At 39.4% G+C, this 24,453-nt stretch overlaps 1 long non-coding RNA gene across 1 annotated transcript in view; it reads right to left on the bottom strand.

Annotated features, from left to right (window-relative positions):
- The window catches only part of LOC129636944 (uncharacterized), a 205,376-nt gene extending 189,416 nt beyond the window's left edge, over positions 1–15,960 (bottom strand). Inside the window, exon 1 of the long non-coding RNA XR_008707228.1 lies at positions 15,891–15,960. This is a non-coding gene — a long non-coding RNA (uncharacterized LOC129636944). The remainder of the gene's footprint in view (positions 1–15,890) is intronic.
- Positions 15,961–24,453: the final 8,493 nt, after the last annotated feature.

Raw genomic sequence — 24,453 nt, 5'->3', positions numbered from 1 at the left:
CACCTCCACTAGCTTTGTTCGTAGTGATGCTTTCTAAGGCCCACTTGACTTCACATTCCAGGATGTCTGGCTCTAGGTCAGTGATCACACCATCGTGATTATCTGGGTTGTGAAGATCTTTTTTGTACAGTTCTTCTGTGTATTCTTGCCATCTCTTCTTAATATCTTCTGCTTCTGTTAGGTCCATACCATTTCTGTCCTTTATTGAGCCCATCTTTGCATGAAATAAACAAATTAATTCAGGTAAAAATTTGGGGACTGCAGTATTAAGAGGCAGGTGTGCATGTTTAGTCACTCAGTCATAACTGATTCTTTGTGACTCTTTGGACTGTGGCCCACCAAGCTCCTCTGTCTGTGGAATTTTTCATGCAAGAATAGTGGAGTGGGTTGCCATTTCCTCCTCCAGGGGATCTTCCTGAATCAGGGATCGAATCTGCATCTCCTGGGTCTCCTGCATTGCAGGCAAATTCTTTACCTGCTCTGCCATCAGGGAAGCCCATTAGAGGCAGGGACCCTGTCTAATTCCTTTTAATATAACACTAGGCATATTGACGCTTCTTCAGATGGTAGGGGTCTAAAGCTCAAGTTGTGATGACTGAAAGCACCAGTCAGTACACTGGGTCTGGAATTGGAACTGTTATCTAGATCTCAGCTCAGTGCTGTATCCACAAAAACAAAACTGCATCTTTCAGTCAGAGAGGTTTTCTGCAAAACTCACCTGAATGTGTGAAGTGCTGGGTGATGTGCTTTGGAGAATATACATAAGATTCAAATAAAGACCTTCTGGGAGCTTAAGGAAAAATGAAATATCTACATACATAACTGTTGCACAATATTGAAAGACAAATGCTAAAAAAAAAAAAATAGAAGTTTAGAAAAAGAATAATGAACAGTTAAAGGAAGGTAATGTTACTTCTGAAGTCATGTTTAGAGTGGATGAAGCCCTGGTCTTAGATCCACACAGTTCCAGGGAGGAAATGGCAACCTACTCCACTCCAGTATTCTTGCCTGGGAAATTCCATGGACAGAGGAGCATGGTGGGCTGCACACCATGGGATCAAAGAGTTGGATACAACTGAACATGTGCACACACACACACACACACACACACACACATATATATATATATATATATTCATACAGTATAGAAGTACACTATACTGTCTCTATATTATATAGTAAGTCAGTCAGTCAGGTCAGCCGCTCAGTCGTGTCCAACTCTTTGGGACCCCATGGAGTGCAACATGCCAGGCCTCCCTGTCCATCACCAACTCCCAAAGTTTACTCAAACTCATGTCCATCGAGTCAATGATGCCATCCAACCATCTCATCCTCTGTCGTCCCCTTTTCCTGCCTTTAATCTTTCCCAGCATCAGGGTCTTTTCAAATGAGTCAGCTCTTCGCATCAGGTGGCCAAAGTATTGGAGTTTCACCCTCAATATCAGTCCTTCCAATGAATATTCAGCACTGATTTCATTTAGGATAAACTGGTTGGACCTCCTTGCAGTCCAAGGGACTCTTGAGAGTCTTCTCCAACACCACAGTTCAAAAGCATCAATTCTTCAGTGCTCAGCTTTCTTTATAGTCCAACTCTCACATCCATATGTGACTACTGGAAAAACCATAGCCTTAACTAGACGGACCTTTGTTGGCAAAGTAATGTCTCTGCTTTTTAATATGCTGTCTAGGTTAGCCATCACTTTTCTTCCAAAGAGTAAGCATCTTTTAATTTCAATACTGCAGTCACCATCTGAAGTGATTTTGGAGCCCCCCAAAATAAAGTCTGACACTGTTTCCCCATGTATTTGCCATGAAGTCATGGGACCAGATGCCATGATCTTAGTTTTCTGAACACTGGGCTTTAAACCAACTTTTTTACTCTCCTCTTTCACTTTCATCATGAGGTTCTTTAGTTCTTCACTTTCTGCCATAAGGGTGGTGTCATCTGCATATCTGAGGTTATTGATATTTCTCCCGGCAATCTTGATTCCAGCTTGTGCTTCATCCAACCCAGCATTTCTCATGATGTACTCTGCATATAAGTTAACTAAGCAGGGTGATAATATAGAGCTTTGACATACTCCTTTCCCTATTTGGAACCAGTCCAAATATATACTACTACATATATTATATTATGTAGTATATATATTTAAATCTATCATAGTGCATGACAGATTCTAAGAACTCTGTAAAAATGTTTTCTGTCCAATAAATCAAATAAGGGGAGATAGCAGGTTAAAGGTTTTGGATAGATCAGGAGAATTTTTCAAAGATGATACGTTTGTTTCATGGTAAGACATCTGGGGCATAGATCAAGGCAGAGTGAGTTCCGTTCAGTTCAGTCGCTCAGTCGTGTCTGACTCTTTGCGACCCCATGAACCGCAGCATGCCAGGCCTCCCTGTCTATCACCAACTCCCAGAGCCTACCCAAACTCATGTCCATTGAGTCAGTGATGCCATCCAACCATCTCATCCTCTGTTGTCCCCTTCTCCTCCTGCCCTCAAACTTTCCCAGCATCAGGGTCTTTTCAAATGAGTCAGCTCTTCCCATCAAGTGGCCAAAATATTGGAGTTTCAGCTTCACCATCAGTCCTTCCAATGAACACCCAGGACTGATCTCCTTTAGGATGAACTGGTTGGATCTCCTTGCAGTCCAAGGGACTCTCAAGAGTCTTCTCCAACACCACAGTTCAAAAGCATCAATTCTTTAGTGCTCAGCTTTCTTTATAGCGCAACTCTCACATCCATACATGACTACTGGAAAAAACATAGCCTTCACTAGATGGACCTTTGTTGGCAAAGTAATGTCTCTGCTTTTGAATATGCTATCTAGGTTGGTCATAACTTTCCTTTCAAGGAGTAAGCGTCTTTTAATTTCATGGCTGCAGTCACCATCTGTAGTGATTTTGGAGCCCAGAAAAATAAAGTCTGACACTGTTTCCACTGTTTCCCCATCTATTTCCCATAAGTGATGGGACTGGATGCCATGATCTTCGTTTTCTGAATGTTGAGCTTTAAGCCAACTTTTCACTCTCCTCTTTCACGTTCATCAAGAGGCTGTTTAGTTCTCTTCACTTTCTGCCATAAGGGTGGTGTCATCTGCATATCTGAGGTTATTGATATTTCTCCCGGCAATCTTGATCCCAGCTTGTGCTTTCTCCAGTCCAGCGTTTCTCAAGATATACTCTGCATATAAGTTAAATAGCAGGGTGACAATCTACAGCCTTGACGTACTCCCTTTCCTATCTGGAACCAGTCTGTTGTTCCATGTGTGAGAATCATAAGCAATCCAAAAAGGTAAAAAAAAAGAAAAATGTGAGTTACACAGGAGGAACATGTCTGTGTCACATTTGATTTATGCAAAGGGAACTCAATTTGGGAAGACAGTTTAGACCAGATAAAAGTGGACGTGATGGTAGCCTAAACAATTTAGAAATATATTTGTGTAACATGAGATGTAATTGATGGAGTAGAGGGATGTCATGGCATCAGGTTTATGAATTTGTTTTAGGGAAACAAGTAGAAAAGCAGTGTCGAGGGCTAATTAGAAGAGAAATAAATTGTAGGCCAGGAGATCATAAAATCAGCAAGAGGAATATTCCAGGCCAATGAATGAATGATTAAATTTGGGCAATGACTGTGTAAATGAAGGAATTAGGCCAGTACAAGACAGTGTTTAAGAATGCTACAGAGATATGATCAAAGATTATACTAGCACTCTGACACTAAAGTATTAGGAATATTGTGGTATCATTAACGTAAATAACTATGTTGGAATGTCCTGTATGGCTGAGAGAAATGGTCAGTTACTGAGTTTGAACTTTCAAGTTTCAGAGAAATTTATAAACATAAAGCAAAAGAAGACAGGAAGAAATATAATTCTTAGCCTGGAAGAGAGCCTAAGGTTCTATAAACATTTGATTCTTATTTACAGTGAGGTCAAAATGGAAGTTTGGGGATTCAGTGAGGAAATAATAGAAATAGATGTGGTTAAGGTCAGGTTTATAGAGCTTTACGTGGTAAGTACAGAAGGAGAAGAGATTTGAAAATGGCAGTAATTTTAGAAGCGGAATGAAATAACAGAAGATAGAATATCATGGAAGCCAATGGAAGGTAGTTTCAAGAGAGATTTTCAAAATTAGATGGGAAACAAAAATGATATAGGCCAAACAGTCATTGCATTTGGTTAAAGAAAATTTCACAGAAAGAGAACTATTGACTAATGATATGGAAACCAAATTATAGAATTTAGCAATCAGAGGGTGGGGATAATGAAAGTAAGTAGCATGGAACAGTAGTTTTCAAGGAGGCAATTTTCCTCCCAGGGTACATTTGACAATATCTGCAGGCATATTTGGTTGTCGCAACGGGGAGAGGAGTGCCTGCTACTATTATCCAGTGGCCAAGTTATTATCCATTATCTATTATACTAGAGGCCAAGGATGCTGCTAGTCATCTTACAGAGCATAGGAGAGCTCTAGACAACAAAGAATCATGCAGCCCAAAGGACCATAGTGCTTAGGGCAAGAAACCCCAGTACAGTATGAAAGGAAAGACTTGTTGAGGGGTTGAGAAAACAACAAGATCAAAGATTAGGGACTCTCTGTATTTTCTTCTATTGAATTTAATGACATCGCACTAGTTTCTTCCCTCGGGCCATTTGCAATTCTGTTTTGGGCTGGCTCTTCCTCCTCTGTTCAATCTCTAAATATGTTTGTCCTCTATTGTATCACTTCTTTTGTCAATATATTCTCTGTTCCTCTTTGGCTGATCACATTCAGCCAAGTACCGTTTGTATAATAATGAAGCTCAAATTTATAATTTCTATTTCTGACCACTTGAATGAGCTCCAAACACCAACTTACTGATTACTTGACACCTCCTCTTAGGTAGTTAATAAGCATCTCAGAATTATAGCCTCCATAGAAAAACTACATATTTCATCACTATCAAATATGTTTCTCCTGCAGTCTTTCACACCTCAGTAAATGGTATCAACATAGACAGATATAAGCGAACATCCTAAGAGTCATTCTTCCTATCTTTCATCTCCTCCATTGAATGTATCAGCAATTCTCATTAGTCCTACACCCAATACACATGTTGAACCTCTCTGCCTCATTTATAACATGCTGGACCATATTATAATTATTTGTTTCACAGACTAATTCCAGTGATCTCATGGAAATTGGTTCTCTGTTCCCCATTTTGCTGATAATAACCCAACTGGAAAAGGTCAGTTTGCATTCGAATCCCAAAGAAGGGCAATCCCAAAGAATGTTCAAACAATGGTTCAATTATGCTATTGTACATTTCACATGCTAGTAATGTCATGCTCAAAATTCTTCCAGCTTCAGCAGTATGTGAACCAAGAACTTCCAAATGTACAAGCTAGGCAGAGGTACCAAGGCTCTAATTCCCAGCATTTGTTGAATCATGGAGAAAGCAAGGGAATTAAAAAAAGAGAAATTTAGTTCTGCCTTATTGACTATACTAAAGACTTTGTGTGAATCATGACAAACCGGGGGAGAGTCTTAAAGAGATGGCAGTACCAGACCACCTTATCTGTATCCTGAGAAACATGTGTGCAGTTCAAGAAGGAATAGTTAGAACCAGACAGGAAACTGGTTCAAAATTGGGAAAGGAGTACTACAAGGCTGTATATTGTCACCCAGCTTATTTAACTTCTGTTCAGAGTGCATCATGTAAAATGCCAGGCTGTATGACTCATAAGCTGCAATCAAGATTGTCAGGAGAAATATCAGAAACCTCAGATATGAAGATGATACCACTCTAATGGCAGAAAGTGAAGAGGAACTGAAGAACCTCTTGATGGTGAAAGAAGAAAGTGAAAAAGCATGCTTGAAACTCAACATTCAAAAAGCAATGATCACAGCATCCAGTCCCACAACTTCATGGCAAATAGAAAAGAAAATATGGAAGTAATGACAGATTTTATTTTCTTGGGCTTCAAAATCATTGCAATGGTTATTGCTGCCACAAAATTAAAAGACACTTGCTCCATGTAACAAAAGCTATGACAAACCTAGAAAGTGTATTAAAAAGCAGAGACACCACTTTGCTGACAAAGGTGCATATAGTCAAAGCCATGGTTTTTCCAGTAGTTATGTACGGATGCGAGAGTTGGACCATAAAGAAGGCTGAGCACCAAAGGATTGAGGCTTTCAAATTGTGGTGCTGGAGAAGACTCTTGAGAGTCCCTTGGACTGTGAGGAGATCAAAGCAGTCAATCCTAGAGGAAATCAGTCCTGAATATTCATTGGAAGAACTGACGCTGAAGCTCCAATACTTTGGCCACCTCATACGAAGGGCCAACTCATTGGAAAAGACCCTGATGATGGGAAAGATTGAAGGTAAAAGGAGAAGGGGGTGACAGAGGATGAGATGGTTGGATAACATCACCAGTTCAATGGACATGAATTTGAGCAAAACCTGGGAGACAGGGGAGGACAGAGGAGCCTGGTGGGCTGCAATCCACAGGGTCTCAAGGAGTCAGATATGACTTAGTGATTGAACTACAACAACAACACACCCATACTTCTTTGTAAATTAAGAATAATATTTGAAATTAAAATTTAATAATTTTATTATCTTCACAAAACCCTCCATTGCCTTCTCACAGCTTTAGAATAAAATCCAAATTCCTGACACAATCCTCAAAGATGTCCTGACCTCTGCCCTCATTTTCTGTCCCTTTTCCTCTCCTATCTCTTTTCCTACCTCATTCTTATGATTTGACTCTTATGCTTAGGCCTTCATTTTGTTCACTAGAATATGCTAAGCCTAAGACCTATGCACCCACTGATTTGACTCTCCAGAATATTCAGTTCCAAAATAGCTGTATGGCTTGGTCTTTAATAACTTAGTGTCAACTCTTCAAATACTGTTTTTCCTGATAACCATATGTGAAGGAATACTAAACACACACACACACATTTTTTTTCTCTTTCTCTCATGATAGAACTTAGTTTCTTTATAACATTATTATTATTCTCCAGAATCACCTTATTCAGCTATATTTTTAAATAAAATATATCTATAATTGCAATTTAATCTCTAAAAAATAGGGACTTGGCCTCTCTTCAACCTTGTGGTATCCAAAAGACCTAGGACAGAGTCTGACACATTTATATTAAGGACTCTGTCATAATTCATACATGTAATTTTAAAAATTGCCCCAAAAGAAACATATATTATTTCTTTTATTTAATTGAAGAGGAGGCTTCCAGGATATATTTTTTAGCAGAACTGAGGCAAAAGATGTAAATATGCAGATTATTTGAAGTATATCTTGGGACTGTGTACTACTCATTTGGGTCCTTTTTATCATGATACCTAGATTATGATGGGTACTTACTAAATATATCCTTAAAAAACTAGAAAGTGAGGAGTGGGGTCTTTTGTGGAGACCAGTGTTTAAGCAGCAGGGCTAAGATCAGAAGAATAAGGGTTGTGGATGATTTGAGAGACTTCTTGCAGCTGAGGTTGGATAGCATGGATTTGCAATAAAGCCCCAGCACCAGGAGCACTTAATGTGTAAAGATTATCAGTGCAAGAATGCTTTGCTATCTCCAAACAATCCCAGCATATTTTACATAAGAGAGTTCTTAATAAGGAGCCACAGCTTAAGAAAATTAAAAATTAATAAATTCACTTTCTCCATTAGCCATCTATCGTTCCCTGAGCACAATTTAAAAAGCCTTCAAATTAACCAGAACCATGTTTTTGTCTGGAGTCAATCTCAGCCTGGCAATCATTTTCCAGGTGTAGGGCTGGCAGCCCCTATGAGGTGCTTTTGTGAATTAACATCAAGCATGGCTTTCATGTGTGTCCACACAAGAGTTGGCATATGGAGAGGAAGCACTGGCCCTAAGGACTGAATAGTGAAAATGAAAGTGAAGTCACTCAGTCATGTCGGACTCTGCGACCCCATGGACTGTAACCTACCACGCTCCTCCTTCCATGGGATTTTCCAGGCAAGAGTACTGGAGTGGGTTGCCATTACCTTTCCCAGAGGATGTTCCAGACCCAGGAATGGACTGAATAACCCCTAGTCAAAGATGTACCTGCCAGAAGAAACTGAGGCCTAGATGCAAAAACTGGAAAGAAGAGAGCATCTTTTGCACCTTTCAGCATTTTCAGAAAGAGGGCTTTATCAGTTGACAAAGATATGCCAGTATTATAAATTCCTTGGACATCAAAAAACATTCAACTGAGAAGGCTCTTGAAATTCTATCTTTGTAATCTTTCTGCATTCCCTACCCAAGGACTTTCACACTTCCATACATGTATACATACACACAGAATTTAAATTATCTCACGTGTTCAATCTTATCCTCTATGGTTTGGGTAATGCAGAGGAAATAGAAGATACTTCCTATTCTCTAGGGATGATGATTATGATGTTCCATATAAGGAAATTGAGGAAGAGAGAAGGTAGATAGCTCAGCCACAGTTACATATAATAAATCCCCAAAATGAAAAAGTTAGAACCCCCAAAGCAGGCATTCTAGTCTTCAGTCCATACTTCATCTATTGGGAACACTAGACCCCTAAACATGGACATCACCAGATGGTCAACACCGAAATCAGATTGATTATATTCTTTGCAGCCAAAGATGGAGAAGCTCTATACAGTCAGCAAAAACAAGACCAGGAGCTGACTGTGGCTCAGACCATGAACTCCTTATTGCCAAATTCAGACTTAAATTGAAGAAAGTAGGGAAAACCACTAGACCATTCAGGTATGACCTAAATCAAATCCCTTATGATTATACAGTGGAAGTGAGAAATAGATTTAAGGGCCTAGATCTGATAGACAGAGTGCCTGATGAACTATGGAATGAGGTTTGTGACATTGTACAGGAGACAGGGATCAAGACCATTCCCATGGAAAAGAAGTGCAAAAAAGCAAAATGGCTGTCTGGGGAGGCCTTACAAATAGCTGTGAAAAGAAGAGAAGCAAAAACCAAAGGAGAAAAGGAAAGATATAAGCATCTGAATGCAGAGTTCCAAAGAATAGCAAGAAGAGATAAGAAAGCCTTCTTCAGCGATCAGTGCAAAGAAATAGAGAAAAACAACAGAATGGGAAAGACTAGAGATCTCTTCAAGAAAATTAGAGATACCAAGGGAACATTTCATGCAAAGATAGGCTCAATAAAGGACAGAAATGGTATGGACCTAACAGAAGCAGAAGATATTAAGAAGAGATGGCAAGAATACACAGAAAACTGTACAAAAAAGATCTTCATGACCCAGATAATCACGATGGTGTGATCACTGACCTAGAGCCAGACATTCTGGAATGTGAAGTCAAGTGGGCCTTAGAAAGCATCACTATGAACAAAGCTAGTGGAGGTGATGGAATTCCAGTTGAACTATTTCAAACACCGAAAGATGATGCTGTGAAAGCGCTACATTCAATATGCCAGCAAATTTGGAAAACTCAGCAGCGGCCACAGGACTGGAAAAGGTCAGTTTTCATTCCAATCCCAAAGAAAGGCAATGCCAAAGAATGCTCAAACTACTGCACAATTGCACTCATCTCACATGCTAGTAAAGTCATGCTCAAAATTCTCCAAGCCAGGCTTCAGCAATATGTGAACTGTGAACTTCCTGATGTTCAAGCTGGTTTTAGAAAAGGCAGAGGAACCAGAGATCAAATTGCCAACATCCGCTGGATCATGGAAAAAGCAAGAGAGTTCCAGAAAAACATCTATTTCTGTTTTATTGACTATGCCAAAGCCTTTGACTGTGTGGATAACAATAAACTGTGGAAAATTCTGAAAGAGATGGGAATACCAGAACACCTGATCAATCTGCCTCTTGAGAAATTTGTATGCAGGTCAGGAAGCAACAGTTAGAACTGGACATGGAACAACAGACTGGTTCCAAATAGGAAAAGGAGCACATCAAGGCTGTATATTGTCACCCTGCTTATTTAACTTATATGCAGAGTACATCATGAGAAACGCTGGACTAGAAGAAACACAAGCTGGAATCAAGATTGCCGGGAGAAATATCAATAACCTCAGATATGCAGATGACACCACCCTTATGGCAGACAGTGAAGAGGAACTCAAAAGCCTCTTGATGAAAGTGAAAGTGGAGAGTGAAAAAGTTGGCTTAAAGCTCAACATTCAGAAAACGAAGATCATGGCATCCAGTCCCATCACTTATGGGAAATAGATGGGGAAACAGTGGAAACAGTGTCAGACTTTATTTTTCTGGGCTCCAAAATCACTACAGATGGTGACTGCAGCCATGAAATTAAAAGACGCTTACTCCTTGAAAGGAAAGTTATGACCAACCTAGATAGCATATTCAAAAGCAGAGACATTACTTTGCCAACAAAGGTTCATCTAGTCAAGACTATGGTTTTTCCTGTGGTCATGTATGGATGTGAGAGTTGGACTGTGAAGAAGGCTGAGCACCGAAGAATTGAAGATTTTGAACTGTGGTGTTGGAGAAGACTCTTGAGAGTCCCTTGGACTGCAAGGAGATCCAACCAGTCCATTCTGAAGGAGATCAGCCCTGGGATTTCTTTGGAAGGAATGATGCTAAAGCTGAAACTCCAGTACTTTGGCCACCTCATGCAAAGAGTTGACTCATTGGAAAAGACTCTGATGCTGGGCGGGGTTAGGGGCAGGAGGAGAAGGGCATGACAGAGGATGAGATGGCTGGATAGCATCACTGACTCGATGGACATGAGTCTGAGTGAACTCCGGGAGTTGGTGATGGACAGGGAGGCCTGGCGTGCTGCGATTCATGGGGTCGCAAAGAGTTGGACACGACTGAGCAACTGAACTGAACTGAACTGAATTGAGATCCCTAAACACACACAAACATACACAGCACAAAATTGTCCACAAAAACATTAATCACGTCTATCTCTTAGAAATAGGATTTGGCTTGTAGGAAATAGGCTTCCCTTGTAGCTCAGTCAGTAAAGAATCTGCCTGCAGTGCAGGAGACCCAGGTTCAGTCCCCAGCATGGGAAGATCCCCATTCCGGGGATCTTTTCTTCCTGGAGAAGGATATGATGACCCATTCCAGTATTGTCGCCTAGAAAATCTCAAGAACAGAGGAGCCTGGTGGGCTGCAGTCCATGGGGTCGCAAAGAGTTGGGCACACCTGAGCAACTAACACTTTTCTTTTTAGTAATCTGTACCTGTTACATTTTTATAATGTCTGTGCATCAGAGTAGTGAACAATATGAAGGCTACAGAGCTCCAGAACATCAAATCAAAACTGCACCTTCGAAATCTTTAAATCTAAGACTAAAAATGAAACAACTAAAACCAAATGAGGTGTAATGACCCAATTAATTTATCCATGCTGTGCTTCTTCTCTGCCAGACTATTCAGGCACTGAAAATGTATAGGAAACAATACAATCAAATCAACAAAAGCCAGGCTTTCCTGGTGGCTCAGTAGTAAAGAATCCACCTGCCAATGCATGAGACACGGACTGGATCCATGATCCAGGAAAATCCCACATGTCGCAGAGCAACTGAGTCCATGCACCACAACTACTGAGCCTGAGCTCTAGGGCCTGGGAGCCACAACTACAGAGCCCACATGCCACAACTACTGAAGCCCATATGCCCGGGAGTCCATGCTTTGCAACAAGCCACTGCAATGAGAAGCCCATGGACCACAACTAGAAAAGAGCCCCTGCTCACCACAACTAGAGAAAAGCCACCATGCCAACAAAGACCCAACACAGTAAAAAATAATTATTTAAAAAGCACATCCCTCCTCTCCCACAGCTCTCAATCTAATGACAGAGACTGATGGTAACAACTAAAATAAAACATAGGGGCAGGTAGAGATGAGTCACTGAAAGTACAGCATGATAGAGGATGAAGAATGTCAAGGGGTGGTCTTCTTAGACAGGGTGGTGAAAAAAGTCTCTCTGAGGAGGCTATTGCCCAAGACAAGCCTTTCAAGGAGCCTAGGGAAGGAGAACTGGGTGGAGTCTCCAATATGGGGAACATCCTGACTGAGACAAAACCTGTGGATGAGCAAGGGGGTCAGTGTGGCTGGAACCCAGTAAGTGAGAGGAAGAGTATTAGACAATGCAGTGACAGTTATACAGAAGGCATGTTTTGTAGAACATGGTAAGAGCTTTAAAGAGTGTTCTAAGTGGGTTGGGAAGCCATCAGAGAACTTAAAAGAGGGAAGAGTTGATTTGACTTTTATTTTAAAAAGGACCTTCTGGCAGCATGGACTTTGGCAGAATAATAGTAGAAATGCTAAAACATGGTTAGATTTGCTGAAAGGATGGATGAAAAGTATTAAAGCAAAAGAAGTAAAGAGCAATATTGAGATTTGAGGTCTGAATAACTGGGTATTTGAGCAGAATAGATCTATTCTAGAGACCTTAATTCTAAACAGGGACCTTTCTATTGCTCCTTAATGGTAGGTAGAGGCCATAAAGGAACTCTTATTGAATCTCAGGGGAAAATAGTGAAGTGAAATTTTATGGTTAATAAGTATTCCTTCATTCTAAATTTAAAAGCTAAAAAAAAAAAAAAAAAAAAAAGGAGAGGAACAAGATGGCAGAGGAGTAGGTGTACGTGGAATACATCTCTCTCCACAGACACATCAAGAATACACCTTCAGACACAGAAGTGCATGCAGAACACCAGCTCAGAGCAGACAGGAGTACCTGACCAGCAGAAAAAAATATATAGACCCACATAAAACTGAAGATCAAGCCCTGAGCCTTTGGAGTGGGAGCACTGACTCCAAGACCCTAGAGACCCCAAACACAGTAAGTTAAAAATAATAATAACAATAATGAATAATATTAATAATGAATATTATTATATTGAATATGTATATGTATTATAGTGATGAAAGATAATATTAGTAACGAATAATAATAATAATGAAAAGGTAGAGAAATACCACACAAATGAAGGAAGAAAGTACAAACACAGAAGTCCAAATAAATGAAGAGGAAATAGATAAACTACCTGAAAAAAAATTCAGAATAATTATAGTAAAGGTGATCAAAAACTTGAAAACAAAATGTAGAAATGTAAGAATCAATTAACAAAGACCTAGAAGAATTAAAGAATAAAAATACAGAGACAAACAACACAATTACTGAAATTAAAAATACTCTAGAAGGAATCAATAGCAGAATATCTGAAGCAGAAGAACGAATCAGTGACCTGAAAGATAATATGGTGGAAATAACTTCTGAAGAGCAGAATAAAGTAAAAAGAAAGGGCTAAGGACGGTCTCAGAGACCTCTGGGACCATATCAAATGCACCAACATTTGAATTATAGGGGTCCCAGAAGAAGAAGAGAAAAAGAAAGGGTATGAGAAAATTTTTGAAGAGATTATAGTTGAAAATTTCCCCAGTATGGAAAAGGAAACAGTCAATCAAGTCCAAGAGGCACAAAGAGTTCCATACAGCATAAGCCCAAGAAGAAACGTGCCAAGACACATACTAATCAAAAAGACTAACAAAGAAAGAATATTAAAAGCAGTAAGGGAGAAGCAACAAGTAACATACAAGGGAAACCCCATACACTTAACAGCTGATCTTTCAGCAGAAACTCTGCAGGCCAGAAGGGAATGGCAGGATATATTTTAAAGTACTGAAAGGGAAAAATCTACAACCAAAATGACCATACCCAGCAAGGATCTCATTCAAAATTGATGGAGAAATCAAAAGCTTTTCAAACAAGCAAAAGTTAGGATAATTCAGTACCACCAAACCAGCTTTACAACAAATGCTAAAAGGACTTATATGGTCAAGAAATACAAGAGAAGAAAAAAGATCTACAAAATCCACCCCAAACAATTAAGAAAATGGCAATAGGAACATGCGTATCAGTAATTACTCTTATTATAAATGGATTAAAGGCTGCAGCCAAAAGACACAGAGTGGCTGAATGGAAACAAAAACAAGAACCCATATATATACTGTTTACAAGAAACCCACTTTAGACCTCAAGACACATAAAGACTGGAAGTGAGAGGATGGAAAAATATATTCCATGCAAATGGGAAGCAAAAGAAAGCTGGAGTAGCAATCCTCATATCAGACAAAATAGACCTTAAAATAAAGAAGATTACAAGAGATAAGGAAGCACACTACATAATGATCAAGGGATCAATCCAAGAGGAAGACATAACAATTGTAAATATCTATGCACCCAACATAGGAGCACCTCAATACATAAGATAAACACTAATAGACATAAAAGGAGAAATTGACAGTAACACAATAATAGCAGGAGACTTTAACACCCCACTCACACCAATGGACAGATCATCAAAACAGAAAATTAAGAAGGAAATACAAGTCTTAAATGATACATTAGATAAGATGGATCTCACTGATTATCTTGAGGACATTCCATACAAATGCAGAAGAATTCACCCTCTTCTCAAGTGCACATGGAACATTCACCAGGATAGACCACATCTTGGGTCACAAATCAAACCTCAGTAAATTTAAGAAAACTGAAATTCTATCAAGCATCTTCTCTGACCACACTATAAGACTAGATATCAATTGTAAGAAAAAAAAAAAAAAAGCTGTAAGAAACACAAACACATGGAGATTAAACAACATGTTTCTAAATAACCAACAGGTTACTGAAGAAATCAAAAGGGAAATCAAAAAACTTCTAGAAACAAATGAAAATGAAAACACAACAGCTCAAAACCTATGGGATGCAGCAAAAGCAGTCCTAAGAGGGAAGTTTATAGCAATACAATCCTACCTCAAGAAACAAGAAAAACATCAAATAGACAGCCTAACTTTACACCTAAAACAACTGGAAAAAGAACAAAAAATAAAAATTAGTAGAAGGAAAGAAATCATAAAGATCCAAGCAGAAATAAATGAAAAAGAAATGAAAGAAACAACACTAAAGATTAATAAAACTAAAAGCCAGTTCTTTGAGAAGATAAAATTGACAAACCTTTAGCCAGATTCATCAAGAATCAAATTAACAAAATTAGAATCATAAGTCTACACTTATTTTAATATCAGGATCTCTGGGACCAAAGAGTGCATTTGAACATCAAATACAACTTCATAATGCATATCACATATTGGAAAACTTTATATTCAAATCAATTTTCTCTGATGTCAGTACTAATATATTGAATTTTTGCTTAATATTTATTTGGCTTATTTTTTGCATTATTTCTATATGGTATATCTCTTATAATCTGGATATGAAATGATTATTTTAAAATATGAAATGCATTTTTAAATATGGAGAACAGCCCTGGGATTTCTTTGGAAGGAATGATGCTAAAGCTGAAACTCCAGTACTTTGGCCACCTCATGCGAAGAGTTGACTCATTGGAAAAGACTCTGATGCTGGGAGGGATTGGGGGCAAGAGGAGAAGGGGATGACAGAGGATGAGATGGCTGGATGGCATCACTGACTCGATGGACGTGAGTCTCAGTGAACTCCAGGAGTTGATGATGGACAGGGAGGCCTGGCGTGCTGCGATTCATGGGGTCACAAAGAGTCGGACACGACTGAGCAACTGATCTGATCTGATCTGATTGACAGATGAATGGATCAAGAAGTTGTGGTACATATAAACAATGGAATATTACTCAGCCATAAAAAGGAACATATTTGAGTCAGTTCTGATGGGGTGGATGAACCTAGAACCTATTATACAGAGTGAAGTGAGTCAGAAAGAGAAAGATAAATATCGTATTCTAACACACATATACAGAGTCTATAAAAATTATTCTGAAGAATTTATTTACAGGGCAGCAATGGAGAAACAGACATAGAGAATAGACTTATGGACACAGGGAGAGGGGAGGAGAGGGTGAGATGTATGGAAAGAGTAACATGGAAACTTACATTACCATATGTAAAATAGACAGCCAACGGGAATTTGCTGTATGGCTCAGGAAACTCAAACAGGGACTCTGTATCAACCTAGAGGGGTGGGATGGGGAGGGAAAAGGGAGGGAGGTTCAAAAGGGAGGGGATATGCGTATACCTATGGCTGATTCATGTTGAGGTTTGACAGAAAACAACAAAGTTCTGTAAAGCAATTATCCTTCATAAAAAAATAAATTAGAAAAAAAAGCATTTGAGGGATATCCTATTTTCCTACTTTTCTTCCTCTCTTAGAATTCAGAGTAAAGGTAATTATAACTTAAAATGCTCAGAGAGGCAATAACAATTTCATACATAAATTGAACCACTGAAATGTATGTTTTTGGTTAAGTGGTGGTAGCCATTTTAAAATCCCTTCATTTCTATGGTAAGCATGAAAATATTTTGCTTACTTAAACTCATGGCTTGGTAAGCTCAGGTTTTAGCAGAAACATAATGCATCAACCTAAGCCTGAATGTGAACAGAGGCATCTAAAGAGAATTTGCACTCAGATTCCTGAAACAGCTTTTAGACAGCGTGTTCACTCAGGCTAGATGGATTTCATTAGTTCACCTTGTCTTCATCTCGCACTGTCTTTCTTCCCTGTCCTCTGAGATTCTGCAAGCAGAGAAACTGATTTTCCCTGGGCTTTTCAGAACACATTTGAGGAGGAATTGTTGTTTATAGTGTGACCCTGCTCCAAGGCCCAGGACTGGAACAAGGCCCCCAGACCTGACCCAGAGATTCCTCTTCTATTCACCCAGCCTGAGACTCCTACCAGAAAATCATCTCTATGCCAAAAGCACGTGATGTAAGCCCACCATCATTTCACATGCTAAAATGTGAATCTATTACCTGTAATAACCTTTTGAATCTTTGTTTCTTATGGGTCCAAGAGTAACGATGATTTTTCTCCCAGTTCCTTCTAATGCCACTTTTATTAGTGTCATTACCGAGGTAATAGCCAGTGGAAAAGAATGGAAGCATTTTATTTCTCATCTTTCACTCACTCTTCTTGATAGTGAATGTGGGGCTCAATTAAAAGAACATTTTATGTGTTGTAGAGGACAATGGGGTCTTTAAGACCCCCCTCAAGTGAATAAGCAAGTCTGAGTCTTGATTTTGCCCTTCATCAGAAAAAACTTTTTCTCACTCATCATCCCATGAGTTTCCAAGGGTTAGAAAACTGGGCCAGTTTTCTAAGAGGAATAGAATGCAGTTTCTAAATCGTCATCATCAAGTCATTGTTTTTATCCCATTCTGTTTAATCCAGTGAGTTCCAACCTTTGCAGCGGGGTTGGAATGAGGGATAGAGAAGGGAAGTGCACTGTTAAAGATTAGACAGTTGATGATAGGTTTTGAGAGGTTATTAAAAAATAAAGCAAAGCTGTAATTGTAGATGGAAACAACACAAGTCTCTATCCACATGAAGCCCTCTCCACTTGCCTGAGACTATCAAGTCTGACTTTATAGATCTTCAGGGAAAGTCTACACACTGATGCGGTTGAGGCAACTGAGACTTTATTCTTTGGAAAGGCTGAACTATGCCAGGAAATGGGAGTGCCAATAGACTTGGGGCCAGCAAGCAACATAGATGGACCTAGAGATTATTGCATTAAGTGAAGTGAGTCAGAAAAAGACAAATCTCATATGTTATCACTTCTATATGGAATCTAAGATACAGTACAAATGAATTTATTTACAAGCATAACAGATTCACAAATATAGGAAACAAATTTATGGTTACCAAAAGGGAAAGGTGGGAAAGGGATAAATCGAGGGTATGGGATTAACAGACACATATTATCACATATAAAATAGATAAACAACAAGGATTTACTCTATAGCACAGGGAACTCTATTTAATACCTTGTAATAAACCATAATGGAAAATAATAGGGAAAAAGAATATAGATATATACATTTATATATATGTAATATATATGTATAACTGAATCATGGTGTTATACATCTGAAACTAACATAGTATTGTAAATCAACTATACCTCAGTAAGAAAAACAGGAAGAAGATGTTGGGATAATTGGGAAGTACCTGAATCTCACCCAAAAGGGTGAGCAAGATTAGGGAGTTGCAGTGGAGTTTATAGATCTCCAGAGAACTCATATGATTTTTAAGCAGAAACAAAATGGCTGGAAGGTAGTATTTCCTAGAAGTGGATGAGATGGAATATAGTTCTCTCAGAAAAGCCTATGAGGTTAAAAATGAAATGACCCTGATCAACTATTGGTTCTATTTCTTACTAGGCATTGTGGCCTTGAGTAATTTACCTAATCTCTCTGAGTTTCATAATGATAATCAGTAAAACAAGTACTTAAATCATAGGGTTGCTGTGAAGCTTAAAATACAGGGTTTATGCAAGATAACACCAAGTCCAGTACATAATAAGCACTTCATAAATATTAGGCATTATCATTATCAATACCAAAAATAGATTCATACCAGCTTTACTTTGTGGCTGGGCATGGAGGAGGGAGATTAAAAAGGATAGTTCTACCTAAAATGGAAACAAAAAAGTATAAAAAGGGGGAAAAATGCAGTTAAATAACACAAAAGTATTCCCATAAATATTATAAAAGTGTGACAGTGACTCAAATCTCTTGAAAGATTCTTTTATGCATCCGGTTCTCAGCAACCTTAGAGGTCACATGGTGAAATAATGTTTTCAGATAGTATTTCTGTCTTTCTGATTTTATTTCCATCATTAGGGAGTGGGGGACTGACATATTCCAAGCAGCCTCATCTCCCAGCATTTCTAAGTAAACAGTTCATCACTACCAGAGTCATGGTCCTACTGACATTTTACACAGCTAAATACACACTAGAGAGGAGTCTGGGGACTCCTTGCTTTTCCTTCACCACAAAGGAGGACATTCAGATTTAGGGAAAGGGCTTTGTGTAAGAGAGAGACCATCAGTTTGGGCAGCAGCAAGACAGGATTCCCCCCGCCCCCGATACCCTGTCACCTACTACTGATGCATCCTTGAGAAAATAGCATTGCTTTCTAAGACTCCATGTTCTCCTCCTGTGTGTTTCCACTGCAGGGGGCACAGGTTCAATCCCTGGTCTGGGAACTAAAATCTCATGACAAAAAATATAAGTATAAAGAGAGAAAAACAAAGATATGCTACCAGTATCAGATGGAAATTAACCACAAATGCACTTTTCTGCCAGGTTAGAAGTGCATGCAGATAGTACGGGGAGCACTGTCCTATGAAGGACCTGGGATAGTTTCTCATTGCTGCTGCTGTGAACAAATACCACAAATTGAGAGGCTGGAAACATAACTGTTTTCTCTTACAGTTACAGAGGCCAGAGGTCTGAAGTTCAGGTTCACTAGGGTAAAGCCAAGGTATTGGCACATGTGTTCCTTCCAGAAGTTCTGGGGGATGATCTGGTTCCTTGCTTTTTCTAGCTTCTGGAGGCCAACAGTGTCCCTTTGCCATGAACCCTTCCTCACATCACTCCAACCTCTTACTGCCATCTCCTGCTTCCTCTTATGAAGACAGCTAGAATTACACTTAGAGCCCATCCAGATAGTCCAGAATAATCTCCCCATCTCAAGATCCTTAGTGTAACCTCACATCATTTAAGGTGACATTCGCAGATTCTAGGGATTAGGATGCGGGAGGAACATCAGTCAGTTTCCCACAGGAGCCATTCCCGTTTCTTCATCATTCTAGTCAAAGAAACACAGTGGGCTAACATGCAGCCCAGCCACGTGGGTTGCAGGAATGAGAAGACAAAGCAGCTGTGGGATGAGAGGGAGACAGAGGGCCAACGTGTAGTTTAGCTCTAATAGAGACTTGGAGTGGCCTACGATGTGAAAGATGGATAAGTCATAGAGCGGAAAATGAACTTGAGCCTCACAAAACACACTAGCCGCCTCTCGAAGTGAGCACTTTATCTCTCAAATTGCCTCCACTCTGAGTGGTCTAATCCGTGTCACTGACTGGCAGCTCTGCCTGAAGTAAGGCCATCATGGGCACAACATCCCAGTGCTGTTCTGAAGACAAACACAGACATAAATATCACAACTAATCAATAGTTGGAACTGAATCTTCCAACACAAGACAATGCCATGAAGATTAAGATTCTCTACAGAGAGACTGTTACAGAACAAAAACAAAAAAATAAGACCTAGATGACCATGTAGGTAAAAACTACCATAGGATGCCCTAGGCTAACACTTTGAATTTCTAAATATTCATTTAGGTGCCCATAGGTGCCGGTAATTCTATTGCTAGTAATCAGTATCAGATAGAGAGAGACAGTTTCCTTGAAAAGCAGTGAGGCAACATACTTTGTCAGAATAGATCATTTCCAGAATTCAATTTCTTTGCTCTGTGCTCTTCTATTTTGATTGTAAGTCCATGTTTGCATTTTATTTTTGGTTTTTTGGCCCATATTTTTATTTCTAGTTTATTTTTATTTAAGTATAGCTGATTTACAATGTTGTGTTAGTTTCAGGTGTACAGCAACATGATTCAGTTTGATATATATATAAAGGTATATACTTATATATATTCTTTTTCAGATTCTTTTCCATTGTAAGTTATTACAAGACACTGAATATATCTTCCTATGCTATACATTAATTCCTTGTTATTTGATACACAGTAGTGTATATCTGTTCATCCCCAACTCCTAATTTATCCTTCCCTCCTTTCCTCTTCCCCCATTGGTAACCATAAATTTATTTTCTAAGTCTGTGAGTCTGTTTCTGCTTTGTAAATAAGTTCATTTGTATCATTTTTTTTTCAGATTCCACATATAAGTAATATGATATTTGTCTTTCACTGTCTGACTTAATTCACTTAGTATAATAATCTGTAAGTCTATTCATCTTATTTATACTTTAATAAGTGATTGGTTTACTTATCCAATGAGCTATATGACTTTGGGAAACCTTTAAACTTCTCTGAGTGCCAGTTACTCTTTTCAAAAAATAGTGGACTGTATAAAATAAACTCCTTAGGTAGGGCTCCCAATTTTTTTTCACCTCCCAGTTTACAATGAAGAAAATAGTTTAATGGCATATTTAGGTAAACAGATGAGGCAATCCATTGCCAGTGTTTCCTGGTGTAGGGTTTTTGCTCTCACAAGCCTTGCATGTTCAGTTCAGTTCAGTCGCTCAGTCATGCCCGATTCTTTGAGACCCCATGAACCGCAGCACACCAGGCCTCCCTGTACATCACCAACTCCTGGAGTCCACCCAAACCCATGTCCATTGAGTCGGTGATGCCATCCAACCATCTCATCCTCTGCCATCCCCTTCTTCTCCTGCCCTCAATCTTTCCCAGCATCAGGGTCTTTTCCAAATGAGTCAGCTCTTCACATCAGGTGGCCAAAGGATTGGAGTTTCATGTTCAACCCGAAGGCTAAAGGATAGATACACCTGCCACCCTGCAACACACGGTGATTCAACAATATGACTGGGCCCACAAGAGTAACACCGCCTTGAAGAATTAAAAGTTGGTGGGAGTACAGCTCTGCAATCTCCTGAACAGATGATCTTTCACAGCCTTGAACCACATCAACTCCTTAAATCCCATTGTCACCAAAGTCATCAGTTAAGTGTATAAAAAGGAGATGGAGCACAGCAGTGCTATTTTTCTTTCAGTCTTTGTTTTTTCCACTTTCTTTGCCTCATGCCAACAGATTTATTCTGTAATTCTTTTGCTTAACATTTAAGTTTTCTGGTCTTTCAAGTTTCTTGGTTTGTTCTTTTTTTTTTTTTTCCTATACTTGAATTTTGGAGACCCATGTCTATTGTAAAAATGCAAGCTATTCAGAAAAGGAAAGGGAAAACTAAAATCCTTCCCCCCCAGTTTCACTATCTGGAGATGATCACTTGATATTTTGGTGAAATCCTTTCAGGTTATTCTCTGTGCCAACAGCATGTCTGTGTCCAGTTTTACATTCACAAAATTCTTTACCTCTTTGTCACTTAGTGATGGTCTGTAGATGTATACCCATCTTTCCTTTTAATGACTATCAGATCAGTTCAGTTGCTCAGTCATGTCTGACTCTTTGCAACCCCATGGACTGCAGAACTCCAGGCTTCCTTGTCCATCGCCAGCTCCCAGAACTTGCTCAAACTCATATCTATCAAGCCAGTGATGCCATCCAACCATCTCATCCTCTGTTGTCCCCTTCTCCTCCTGCCTTCAACAGGTGTTACTTTATACAAATTATGTTGTTGTACCTTTATATAATTTCTATTTTCCCTAATTTAAGACAATGTTTCAGATAAGCATTTTGTGCATTTTTCTTTCACCCTTTTGCAGCTATGAAATTATAGATACCAAAGGCACAGATCATGTATGTTTTGATACCCGATGACTGAGTTTGCTACTAAGGATGCATGAGCATGCCCCCTTGATATTTTTTATTTTTCTGGCCCCATCCTTCTCCTTCATGCTCACAGATGCCAAGAACTAACCAGTCCTCAAGATTCAGCTGTAGTGTCACTGCTCCTGGGAAGCCCCTCTCAGCTTATTCGGAAATGTACCCATTATCTTCTCATGTTCTCTCATGGACCCTTCTGCAGAGCCTTCTTATAGCTCTTGTCACATGCATACAACATATTCTGCATGTCCATCCGTTTTAAGGCTGCTGGTTCCCAAAGCACAGAGATCATGGGATGATATACACAGCATGCTGAGATGTTTTCTGACTTTCTGGGTTCAAATATCAGCTCCGTCACTTACTACCTGTGCATGTAAGGAAGGTCTTTAAGTTTCATTTTCCTATTTGTAGAATGGAGACAGATGTAATATCTACTTCACAGGATAAGTAGGGTAACTTAATGAGATAATGTGTTTTCCAGGGTTTTCCAGAGTAAGAGAACCAATAGGATGTCTATGGATTTCTATCTATATCTATATTTGTGTCTAGATCTATCTATGTCTCTGTCATCTATTTTCTACCTAGGGATTTATCATGAGGGATGGGCTCACACCATTTTAGAGGCTGAGAACTCCCACAGCTTGCTGTCTGCAAGTTGGAAGCCCAGGAAAACCAGTCCAAGTATAAAGGTCCAAGAACCAAGGTAGCCAACAGTCTCAGTTCCAGACTCGGGTCAGAAGATGAGATGTCCCAGCTCAAGCAGCAAGCAGAGAAAAAAGGGAAGAAAATCCCTCCTTTGTCTTTGGGTTCTATCACCGCCTTCAAGGGATTGGACAGTGTTCATCCACATTGGGAGAGGGATCTACTCTGCCGAATCCACCAATTCAAATGCTAATTTCATCCAGAAACACTCTCAAGGACACACCTAGAAATAATGTTTAAACTGTGTTTCCCACAGCCAGTCAAGTTGACATATAAGATTAACCATCTCACGTATACCAAGGGTAATGTAAATAGACCCAGTGACGAAAAGTACACAATATTGAGTACTCATTTGTGTCAGGCACTGTGTCCACTGTATTTTCGATCCAACACATTCATAATTTCTGGGTTACTTTAATAGCAGCCTGTTCCTTAACTTCCAAAGTGAAAGTCACTCAGTTATGTCTGATTCTTTGTGACCTGACAGACTGTAGCCTTCTGGGCACCTCTGTCCATGGAATTCTCCAGGCCAAAATACTGGAGTGGATATCTGTTCCCTTCTCCAAGGGATCTTTCCAACCCAGGGATCGAACCCAGGTCCCACATTGCATGTGGACTCTTTACCATCTGAACCACCAGGGAAGCCCTAACGTCCAAAGTTAACACTTAAAATCCATTGCTGCTTATTTGATCTTTCTGGTGCATTTTTTTGTCCTATTGCCCTTCAGAAGGAATCAGGTTCTCCAGATGAATGCTCCTCTGTTTCTATGCAATGATGCATTTAAATCCTCCAATCCCTTTGCCCAAAGGCCTTTTCCTGTCTCAGCAGCATAGGTCATCTCTGCATGTCTAAACTACATCCATCTTTTGAGACATTCCTCCATTGATTTTTCCTTGACATGCACCCAAATTTCTGTTTCCCTATTAAAATGTAAAGTAGTTAACATTTTCTGTCTTGTATTTTCAGTTTTTACATGCAGTTCATATCCTCCCTGGACTTCTCAGATGGTGCAGTGGTTAATAAAAAAATGGCTGTCAGTATAGGAGACACAAGAGATGTGGGTTTAATCCCTGTGTCAGGAAGATGCTGTGGAGTAGGAAATGTCAACCTGTTCCAATATTCGTGCCTGGAAAACCCCTGGATGAGGATCCTGGTGGGCTATACTCCACAGAGTCACAAAGAGTTGGACACAACTGAATGAGCAGGCACATGCACGTGCGCGCACGCACACACACACACACACACACACCCGCCCCAGTAAATGTGACCCCAGAAGACTAGAGACTGCGGACCACACTTACCCACATTTTTATCTTCCTACGTGACTGGCAAGTTACTAGAACATGTCAAATGTTTATAAAAGAATATAAGCTATTTCTTAGATGTAGTGTCTACCATAACAACACATACTAATACTTTTAAAGGACTTATTATGTGGAAGATGTTGCTAAAGACTTTCAATAAATATCTTCT

The sequence above is a fragment of the Bubalus kerabau genome, chromosome 22, assembly GCF_029407905.1.
Source record: "Bubalus kerabau isolate K-KA32 ecotype Philippines breed swamp buffalo chromosome 22, PCC_UOA_SB_1v2, whole genome shotgun sequence".
NCBI classification, from domain to species: domain Eukaryota; kingdom Metazoa; phylum Chordata; class Mammalia; order Artiodactyla; family Bovidae; genus Bubalus; species Bubalus kerabau.
This window is presented reverse-complemented; position numbering and strand designations above follow the sequence as displayed.